Here is an 11,403-nt window from a genome sequence, read left to right on the forward strand (position 1 = left end):
TGAAACCTCTGACCCCCACCTTACCACGGCCATACAGAGACATGATGAGTGCACACTCTGTACAGGCTAACAAGCCAGTTTATTGTCCAGCGACAGAGCGTCACTCGACTGAAAAAGCAGAACGTTTACGAACATTCGAATGTGGTCGTTCGACATTATGATGTATAAACTCACTCCAGTCGGCCAGAATATAAACCAAATGACCAGTGACGTTCGTTGCACATCATTGGTCGCAGCATCACTCTGTCACGGGACTATGAACTGACCTTTAGAGTAGCCAAGCCATTCTACCGAACACATAGGCAACACATATTAATGTTGAGCAGCATGACACATTCAAATTTGGACTTAAATTCTGATTCAAATTTTGAATTTGAATGAAAAAAAGAGAACATACTGTTCTCTGTTCATAAAGGAAATACAGTCCCTGCTTGTCCTCACCTGCATAATGTTGATTGAACGTATGGAGACGTCCCCAGTGATCACCAGGGTGTGCACACGCGCCATTGGTGTTCAAACACATCGAACATACAACGGTTGAAATTTTTTTAATCAGAGATTCCTAAAGGCTTCAACCAAGCTCTCACCATTGTGTGTCTTTACTGTGGTCCTTAAATATTTGGACAGTCATACAAATTCTGCTCTTTTGGACTCCAGTACATTGGAATTGAAATCAATATATGCAGTGAAATGCATACAGTCATGTAAATACAGTCCAGGAGCTTCAGTTAATGTTCAAATCAACCGGCGGCAGACAGGGTGGTTTTAGTAGCTCATAAAATCCTCCTGGGGTTTTCACGTTTTCACACTAGTCCATAGAGTTTGGAAAGAATGGTGCAAAAAGCTAAAAAATCTAGTGAGCAGACAGAGACGTCAGTGGAGAATGGCTAGACTGGTCAAAGCTGACAGGAAGGTGGCTGTAATGCAAATACGGCAGTAATGCAAATGCACACATTACAACAGTGGTATGCAGAAGAGCATCTCTGAACACACAAAGCCTCATCGCTCTAAGTGGATAGGCTACAGCAGTAGAAGTCTAAAAAATAATTGAGCCCTGTAGGTATTCCTTTTTATACATAACAATTATATGTGGGACATGTAACATGCTGGAGCTCTTTGATTACGTAGAGCTCTGAGCTTCATTACCACCAACAAGAGAGATTGGGAGCATATCATAATTCAACCTTTTTGGTTCCTGTATTATTTATTCATTTATTAATCTTTATTTAACCAGGCATGACCCTTGAGGTTAAAAACCTCTTTTGCAAGGGTGGTCTGGAGGGCAGTGAAAAAAGTGGCCTGTGCAATTAGCAGGAGCAACAATACAACATAAAATCACAATTATTGAAATCCAAGTCAAAAACAGGTAGTGTTCAATCAGAGCCTTAAACCCAGGAAGAGTGACTGTCTCTTCAAGTCTAGGGGTCTTTTGCAATGCATTCCAGGATAAAGTGCATTATGGGAAAAGGCCCATGAGGAAATTTCCCCATCTCAGTTCTCAACTTTTTGGTACAGTGTATGTCAACAAGGACGTTGAACGGAGACTGTGACTCGAGAATGATCTCACCAAATAGGAGCATAAATAAGTTTAAAAAAAGGTAATTCTTCCACCACAAAGAACTCACTCACATAAGTTCACATAACAACAGTTCTTCAGAACCTCCACTGGCTCCCAGGTCAGCAGCGGATTTGCTATAAAATTATGCTTACTACCGACAAAGCCTTAAACATCCTTACCCCCTCGATCTCCACTGGTACACCCCCACCTGTAACCTTCGATCTGCTGACCCCGATCTCCTTACCCCCTCTATAAAGACCCCGATCTCCTTACCCCCTCTATAAAGACCAAGCATCGCAGCTGGGGTGACTGAGCATTTTCCATCACTGCCCCCTCTCCCTGGAACTCTCTCCCCAAAAACATTCAAGATCCACATTCAAAAAAGCCCTCAATACTCACCTTTTCAAACTTGCTTTGAATGTATTGCCTCTCTTTGTCTGTTTATTATTATTATTATTATTATTAGTGGCAGCACAGATGGTGCAGTGGGTAGCACTGCCGCCTCACAGCAAGGGTTCGAATCCCTGTTGGCCGGGGCCTCTCTGTGCAGAGTTTGCATGTCAGAGATTCCTAAATGCTTCAACCAAGCTCTCACCATTGTGTGTCTTTACTGTGGTCCTTAAATATTTGGACAGTCATACAAATTCTGCTCTTTTGGACTCCAGTACATTGGAATTGAAATCAATATATGCAGTGAAATGCATACAATCATGTAAATACAGTCCAGGAGCTTCAGTTAATGTTCAAATCAACCGGCGGCAGACAGGGTGGTTTTAGTAGCTCATAAAATCCTCCTGGGGTTTTCACGTTTTCACACTAGTCCATAGAGTTTGGAAAGAATGGTGCAAAAAGCTAAAAAATCTAGTGAGCAGACAGAGACGTCAGTGGAGAATGGCTAGACTGGTCAAAGCTGACAGGAAGGTGGCAGTAATGCAAATACGGCAGTAATGCAAATGCACACATTACAACAGTGGTATGCAGAAGAGACTGAACACACAAAGCCTCATCGCTCTAAGTGGATAGGCTACAGCAGTAGAAGTCTAAAAAATAATTGATCCCTGTAGGTATTCCTTTTTATACATAACAATTATATGTGGGACATGTAACATGCTGGAGCTCTTTGATTACATAGAGCTCTGAGCTTCATTACCACCAACAAGAGAGATTGGGAGCATATCATAATTCAACCTTTTTGGTTCCTGTATTATTTATTCATTTATTAATCAACAAACACACTGATTCGTAAACTTCAACTTCAATAGGCAGCAGCTAGATGAACAAAAAAGGAACAGTGAACATATGACCCCATTACCGGCCTCTCCATACTGGTAGTATCTTTTAGAATACATTTTGAAGTAATTTTATGGGTTTTTTAATAACAATGCACCTTCATACATAATAGACTGTCTCTCACTTTACTATATTCTCAAAATCAGATGCTGAAGATCAAATACTGCCCTACCTACTGTTCCAAAAGCTAAAAATAAACACGTTACAAGCTGCACCACGCAGCTTTTAGTTCATATGCCAAAACTATGGAACACCTAAATCTCCAATTACATGTTCAGTGATGTGACGGGAATTATTTCCTCTGACTTCCAGTAGAAATGGCAAAAATATGATAATTAAAGTTAGACGGGTGCGTGGGGGTTGGACCCAAAATGCACGACTCAGAAACAATAGTAATATAAAGACCCCTCAGGGCTTTATTCGGGACGAATCCCAGGAGAGTAGTCAACACAAGCAAAGTCCATACACGTAGATCCAGCCAAACAAAAAGTAAAGAAACAAAAAGCACGGTGCCGAGGGAAGAGGCAAACTCGTAGTCGGTAGACGTGCAGGGAGGTCCGGTAGCAGGAGAGCTGTCAGCGGGGCAGATGAACAGAGGCGTAGTCGTGGACGAAGCGGGAGTCGAAACCATGAAACAATCAGCGAAGCAAAAGTACAAAAACGGTAGGCAAGGACGAAGTCAAAAAACAAACGATGGTCACAAAACAGAAATCAATAAACAATGGTCGGTAAACAGGCGTGGATCGTAACGTGTAATCAAACAGTAAATAATGCTCAAGAGTTGCGTGGTAAACAGAGGCAGACAATTTCGCAGTGAACAGTTGCGCGACTGGGCTATAAATGCAGGTGTAGACAGGTGTAGACAATTAGTTAGAGCGTAGCAAGGAAATGGAAAACAGGTGCGATGGATGACAAGTTAAACAAGGAGATTAGTAATCGTTAGTAATAAACCTATCCTGCCCTAGCATTAGTAAATTAGTAAATGACATGCACGAGAAACGTAAGGTAACATGAACACATGATTAGTCTTGTTAGTTTCTACCCAATCCTGAGCTAGCGTTAGTAGTTTTAGTAAATAGACAAATAGAAACAATAGGAGAGTGAAGGACAGAACGAGAGAGAGAGAGAGAGAGAGAAAAGGCGGAACGCAAGGTTTGCGGAAAAACATGTAAAAGTGTATGCATAACAACGACCAGTTAACGTAACAATAAACCTGCATCGAAACATAACACAAAGCGAAACTAAGACGATAATCACTCAACATAACCAGGTAATATAATCGTAACGAAACATAACTAGACATGACGAGAAAATAAATCGTAACAAGAAATGAACTAAACAACATGACGAACCTAGACTAACATAATACATGATAAGACACTACGTGACTAAGACAACATGAATAAACATAAAACATGGCGAGACAGACCTGAAACGTGACATAAAGTTCAGCTATTGGAGACAAATTCAATAGGTCTGTTTCAATAGGTTACATTATTGCAGAATCACCTACATATATAATATGGCACACTTTGCTTTGGATAATTACAGAGATACTTTGGATTAGACATATAGACTCATGAATGACCCTAGTTGTCTTACCTCAAAATATGTCCCTCTCAAAGTCATCTCTTTCCTCCATCCCAAAACTCCCTCCCAGATGGGTGTTAAGCACCACTGTCCCACACATCCGCGGGTTCAAATGCAAGGCGATGTCTTCACTGCTGCTCACCATAAAATTAATGTGAAACCTGTAGAACACACACACAATGCACACACACTCACGTACACGTGCACATGAACAGAAATGCACACACACGGGCACACACAAACACACACAAACACACACGCACCCACACACACGGACACACGCACATGGACATGAATGCACACACATGAAAACATAGATGCACACTGTGATGAATCGAGTTTATCTGCCACGCCCACGTAGCTTACCTGCTATGCCCACGTAGCCTAATTCAGCGCACTTGTCTGGACTAATTGCCCGGCAAGACAGCAGGACTGGTTTAATAAAAGCAGGGCTCCTTTGTGAGGTGCGCGGTGTGTGCGCTGGGACTGCAGACCGCTAAGGGCTCTGCCGTTTCCCAAAAGTGGCTGCGAAGATGATAAGCATTGCCAGTTATAACACGTTATTGCAGTTTTCCTAGATTGTTCACACACTGGAACTGGTGTTATCAACCAAAAACTTCAAGATGATGTGTAAAAAGTGTTACGACTAGGAATTACACCCACTGACATTCATTGTTTTCTTTTGGTTTTTCTCCTTTTTTGTTTTTGTTTTGGCACATTCTGCTGTGATATCAATCAGCGGGACACACCGGTTTTAGGTTAGCCTCCTGATTGATGTGGAGGAGAACGTGCCCGCAAACTAATATTGGTTTTGGTGAGGACAGTCAGATATACTGCTTTCTACTGCATCTACTGGATTGAGGGCGAATACATATTTTTAATTAGTTCTTCCGACGCGTTTCGGGAGATGCTACGTTCTTCCACGCCTGGGGCTGTCCACGGTTGCCACAGATTTTATTTCGCTTGGTTTTTCTTTTGCTTCTTTGATATTCCCTAAAACTTAAATTAATTGGGCTGGCCCTGGCTAGGAAAGGAGGGTCGTCTTCCAACCAAGGTGAGTCACCTGTGGAAATGGTGGATGTGTCCCGTGCCCTTTTGCTTTTCCTTTTTTCCATTAAGCACACAGCACACACCTAAGTTTCAGGGAGCCAGAATAGAGACTTTATATTTGTAAAGAAAAATAATAAATTGCAGTTGGAAAAATTGGGATTGAAACTGAAAAATAATAACTTGGTAAACCAAAAAATACTTGATTGTTTGAAAACATGTCGTGTTTCACCGTATTTAAAATTACTTATTTAGAATTATTTAGAATTTTCTTTCATCAAAAATATGAATTTAATTTTTGTCATGCGTTTACAATGTTTTTTTACACTCAAACAAGTCAACTTTTTTTTCTCTTCTTGCGTGGAGGGTGGTGTTTACAGGAGAGGGGCGTGCCTGCCTATGAGTGACAGCATCATGAAGAAATCAGAATGTTTGTAAATAAAGGTCGTGAAGATACTTCCGGGTGGCCACTCAGCTGCGGAATTAAGTAGTGTTACCATATATGTCTATGATTAGATGACACGGAAAACACTGCCTCCTATTCATATTCCTCAATAGCAGTTAGCAGCAGAGTCAGAGCCATTATCCACCCGGAAGTAAGTTATTTGCTGTTGTGACATAGAGCTGATCTGATTTAATGCTGTCACTCAAGAAGAAAGACAAAAGTTTGGTCACCGGTCAAACACTAGTTGCTTTAACTATCCAGTCAGAGCTTTAGCACAAATAAAGGGGTAAAATGTGAGCCCTTCCCTGCTGGAGAATAATGGCTGATGTTGTTGTGAGAGCCCGTGGAGGAAAAGAAAGGAGAGGTGCACAGGTTACCTGCTGGCTTCCGGTGCCGCTCTGCCCCTGAAAATGAAGGTCTTCTTTGGAGTCATCCTTCCTCTGATCATGTCAGAGTAGGGAACGGGCTGAACACAAAATATACAGTGATACACATCTCTCTATTTCTCTCTGTCCCCTTAATTTATTCTTGATCTCTTTCTGTTCACCATATTCTCTCACTCTCACTCTCACTCTCACTCTCTCTCACTCTCTAACTCAAACACATGTACGCACAACTTCTTAAGCGATAAAAATACAACAGACAAAAGACAATCGCTGCTCTTTCATCATACCCAGTTTCAAACCCGTTAGGAACAGTATCAGAACTCACTGGTTTGTAGTTTGTAGTGGTTCTGTGCTCATCATCTGAAATTGATGAAGAAATTCTGATGTGAGAAGATAAGACCCAGAAAAATTCACTCACTCACTCACTCACACACTCAGTAACTGACACACACATACACACACTCACACATGCACACTCAGTAATTCTCACAGACAAACACACTCACACACTCCGTGACTCACCGGCAGGTTTCCAAGCCCTGTTCCTTCTGCAAACATGTCTGCATCTGCCTGGAGGAGAGACAGAGACACAGGAGACTCACCTTGGAATGAAAATATCTCACATTGCCCCCCCCCCCCCCCCCATCACCCCAGAAAACCCTTTTTTCTAATATTTTTGGGGGAACATGCATTAAATATAGATGCAAAACAGAAAAACATACCATTTGCTCAATGCAAAATGGTTAAATGTGCAGTATATACATGGCTCTAATGCGCTTTTGTCCATTCAAACAAGACTCTGGATCGCTTAGTATTATGTGTCTGCCACAAGGGGGCAACAAAGTCATTATAACTTGCCCTGGTTTGACTTGCCACTTTTTTGATTTTGAGTGTGAGTGCCTGAGTCAGAAATTGAGTGTGTGTATGAGTGTGTCTCAGTTACTGAGGGTGTGTGTGCGCTTTTAAAAAACAACTTTGTGAATTGGGTTGTGGCTTATGAAGGCATGAACACCACACTTTACCCTTCTGACAGTCAGGGCCCTCTGAAACCTCTGACCCCCACCTTACCACGGCCATACAGAGACATGATGAGTGCACACTCTGTACAGGCTAACAAGCCAGTTTATTGTCCAGCGACAGAGCGTCACTCGACTGAAAAAGCAGAACGTTTACGAACATTCGAATGTGGTCGTTCGACATTATGATGTATAAACTCACTCCAGTCGGCCAGAATATAAACCAAATGACCAGTGACGTTCGTTGCACATCATTGGTCGCAGCATCACTCTGTCACGGGACTATGAACTGACCTTTAGAGTAGCCAAGCCATTCTACCGAACACATAGGCAACACATATTAATGTTGAGCAGCATGACACATTCAAATTTGGACTTAAATTCTGATTCAAATTTTGAATTTGAATGAAAAAAAGAGAACATACTGTTCTCTGTTCATAAAGGAAATACAGTCCCTGCTTGTCCTCACCTGCATAATGTTGATTGAACGTATGGAGACGTCCCCAGTGATCACCAGGGTGTGCACACGCGCCATTGGTGTTCAAACACATCGAACATACAACGGTTGACATTTTTTTAATCAGAGATTCCTAAAGGCTTCAACCAAGCTCTCACCATTGTGTGTCTTTACTGTGGTCCTTAAATATTTGGACAGTCATACAAATTCTGCTCTTTTGGACTCCAGTACATTGGAATTGAAATCAATATATGCAGTGAAATGCATACAATCATGTAAATACAGTCCAGGAGCTTCAGTTAATGTTCAAATCAACCGGCGGCAGAGAGGGTGGTTTTAGTAGCTCATAAAATCCTCCTGGGGTTTTCACGTTTTCACACTAGTCCATAGAGTTTGGAAAGAATGGTGCAAAAAGCTAAAAAATCTAGTGAGCAGACAGAGACGTCAGTGGGGAATGGCTAGACTGGTCAAAGCTGACAGGAAGGTGGCTGTAATGCAAATACGGCAGTAATGCAAATGCACACATTACAACCGTGGTATGCAGAAGAGCATCTCTGAACACACAAAGCCTCATCGCTCTAAGTGGATAGGCTACAGCAGTAGAAGTCTAAAAAATAATTGAGCCCTGTAGGTATTCCTTTTTATACATAACAATTATATGTGGGACATGTAACATGCTGGAGCTCTTTGATTACATAGAGCTCTGAGCTTCATTACCACCAACAAGAGAGATTGGGAGCATATCATAATTCAACCTTTTTGGTTCCTGTATTATTTATTCATTTATTAATCAACAAACAAACTGATTCGTAAACTTCAACTTCAATAGGCAGCAGCTAGATGAACAAAAAAGGAACAGTGAACATATGACCCCATTACCGGCCTCTCCATACTGGTAATATCTTTTAGAATACATTTTGAAGTTATTTTATGGGTTTTTTAATAACAATGCACCTTCATACATAATAGACTGTCTCTCACTTTACTATATTCTCAAAATCAGATGCTGAAGATCAAATACTGCCCTACCTACTGTTCCAAAAGCTAAAAATAAACACGTTACAAGCTGCACCACGCAGCTTTTAGTTCATATGCCAAAACTATGGAACACCTAAATTTCCAATTAAATGTTCAGTGATGTGATGGGAATTATTTCCTCTGACTTCCAGTAGAAATGGAAAAAATATGATAATTAAAGTTCAGCTATTGGAGACAAATTCAATAGGTCTGTTTCAATAGGTTACATTATTGCAGAATCACCTACATATATAATATGGCACACTTTGCTTTGGATAATTACAGAGATACTTTGGATTAGACATATAGACTCATGAATGACCCTAGTTGTCTTACCTCAAAATATGTCCCTCTCAAAGTCATCTCTTTCCTCCATCCCAAAACTCCCTCCCAGATGGGTGTTAAGCACCACTGTCCCACACATCCGCGGGTTCAAATGCAAGGCGATGTCTTCACTGCTGCTCACCATAAAATTAATGTGAAACCTGTAGAACACACACACAATGCACACACACTCACGTACACGTGCACATGAACAGAAATGCACACACACGGGCACACACAAACACACAAACACACACGCACCCACACACACGGACACACGCACATGGACATGAATGCACACACATGAAAACATAGATGCACACTGTGATGAATCGAGTTTATCCGCCACGCCCACGTAGCTTACCTGCTATGCCCACGTAGCCTAATTCAGCGCACTTGTCTGGACTAATTGCCCGGCAAGACAGCAGGACTGGTTTAATAAAGGCAGGGCTCCTTTGTGAGGTGCGCGGTGTGTGCGCTGGGACTGCAGACCGCTAAGGGCTCTGCCGTTTCCCAAAAGTGGCTGCGAAGATGATAAGCATTGCCAGTTATAACACGTTATTGCAGTTTTCCTAGATTGTTCACACACTGGAACTGGTGTTATCAACCAAAAACTTCAAGATGATGTGTAAAAAGTGTTACGACTAGGAATTACACCCACTGACATTCATTGTTTTCTTTTGGTTTTTCTCCTTTTTTGTTTTTGTTTTGGCACGTTCTGCTGTGATATCAATCAGCGGGACACACCGGTTTTAGGTTAGCCTCCTGATTGATGTGGAGGAGAACGTGCCCGCAAACTAATATTGGTTTTGGTGAGGACAGTCAGATATACTGCTTTCTACTGCATCTACTGGATTGAGGGCGAATACATATTTTTAATTAGTTCTTCCGACGCGTTTCGGGAGATGCTACGTTCTTCCACGCCTGGGGCTGTCCACGGTTGCCACAGATTTTATTTTGCTTGGTTTTTCTTTTGCTTCTTTGATATTCCCTAAAACTTAAATTAATTGGGCTGGCCCTGGCTAGGAAAGGAGGGTCGTCTTCCAACCAAGGTGAGTCACCTGTGGAAATGGTGGATGTGTCCCGTGCCCTTTTGCTTTTCCTTTTTTCCATTAGGCACACAGCACACACCTAAGTTTCAGGGAGCCAGAATAGAGACTTTATATTTGTAAAGAAAAATAATAAATTGCAGTTGGAAAAATTGGGATTGAAACTGAAAAATAATAACTTGGTAAACCAAAAAATATTTGATTGTTTGAAAACATGTCGTGTTTCACCTTATTTAAAATTACTTATTTAGAATTATTTAGAATTTCATCAAAAATATGAATTTAATTTTTGTCATGCGTTTACAATGTTTTTTTACACTCAAAGAAGTCAACTTTTTTTTCTCTTCTTGCGTGGAGGGTGGTGTTTACAGGAGAGGGGCGTGCCTGCCTATGAGTGACAGCATCAAGATGAAATCAGAATGTTTGTAAATAAAGGTCGTGAAGATACTTCCGGGTGGCCACTCAGCTGCGGAATTAAATAGTGTTACCATATATGTCTATGATTAGATGACATGGAAAACACTGCCTCCTATTCATATTCCTCAATAGCAGCAGAGCCAGAGCCATTATCCACCCGGAAGTAAGTTATTTGCTGTTGTGACATAGAGCTGATCTGATTTAATGCTGTCACTCAAGAAGAAAGACAAAAGTTTGGTCACAGGTCAAACACTAGTTGCTTTAACTATCCAGTCAGAGCTTTAGCACAAATAAAGGGGTAAAATGTGAGCCCTTCCCTGCTGGAGAATAATGGCTGATGTTGTTGTGAGAGCCCGCGGAGGAAAAGAAAGGAGAGGTGCACAGGTTACCTGCTGGCTTCCGGTGCCACTCTGCCCCTGAAAATGAAGGTCTTCTTTGGAGTCATCCTTCCTCTGATCATGTCAGAGTAGGGAACGGGCTGAACACAAAATATACAGTGATACACATCTCTCTATTTCTCTCTGTCCCCTTAATTTATTCTTGATCTCTTTCTGTTCACCATATTCTCTCACTCTCACTCTCACTCTCTCTCACTCTCTAACTCAAACACATGTACGCACAACTTCTTAAGCGATAAAAATACAACAGACAAAAGACAATCGCTGCTCTTTCATCATACCCAGTTTCAAACCCGTTAGGAACAGTATCAGAACTCACTGGTTTGTAGTTTGTAGTGGTTCTGTACTCATCATCTGAAATTGATGAAGAAATTCTGATGTGAGAAGATAAGACCCAGAAAAATTCACT

At 41.4% G+C, this 11,403-nt stretch overlaps 1 long non-coding RNA gene across 1 annotated transcript; it reads right to left on the reverse strand.

Moving 5' to 3' along the window:
• Positions 1-4,388: 4,388 nt before the first annotated feature.
• LOC133108396 (uncharacterized) lies at positions 4,389-10,043 on the reverse strand. Its single transcript, XR_009704650.1, has 5 exons — positions 9,143-10,043; positions 6,839-6,886; positions 6,642-6,676; positions 6,308-6,396; positions 4,389-4,599 (listed from the first exon to the last, which is right to left on the reverse strand). It is a non-coding gene; the product is annotated as an uncharacterized LOC133108396 (long non-coding RNA).
• Between the last annotated feature and the right edge of the window lie 1,360 nt (positions 10,044-11,403).

The sequence above is a fragment of the Conger conger genome, chromosome 13 (assembly GCF_963514075.1).
Source record: "Conger conger chromosome 13, fConCon1.1, whole genome shotgun sequence".
Lineage (NCBI taxonomy): Eukaryota > Metazoa > Chordata > Actinopteri > Anguilliformes > Congridae > Conger > Conger conger.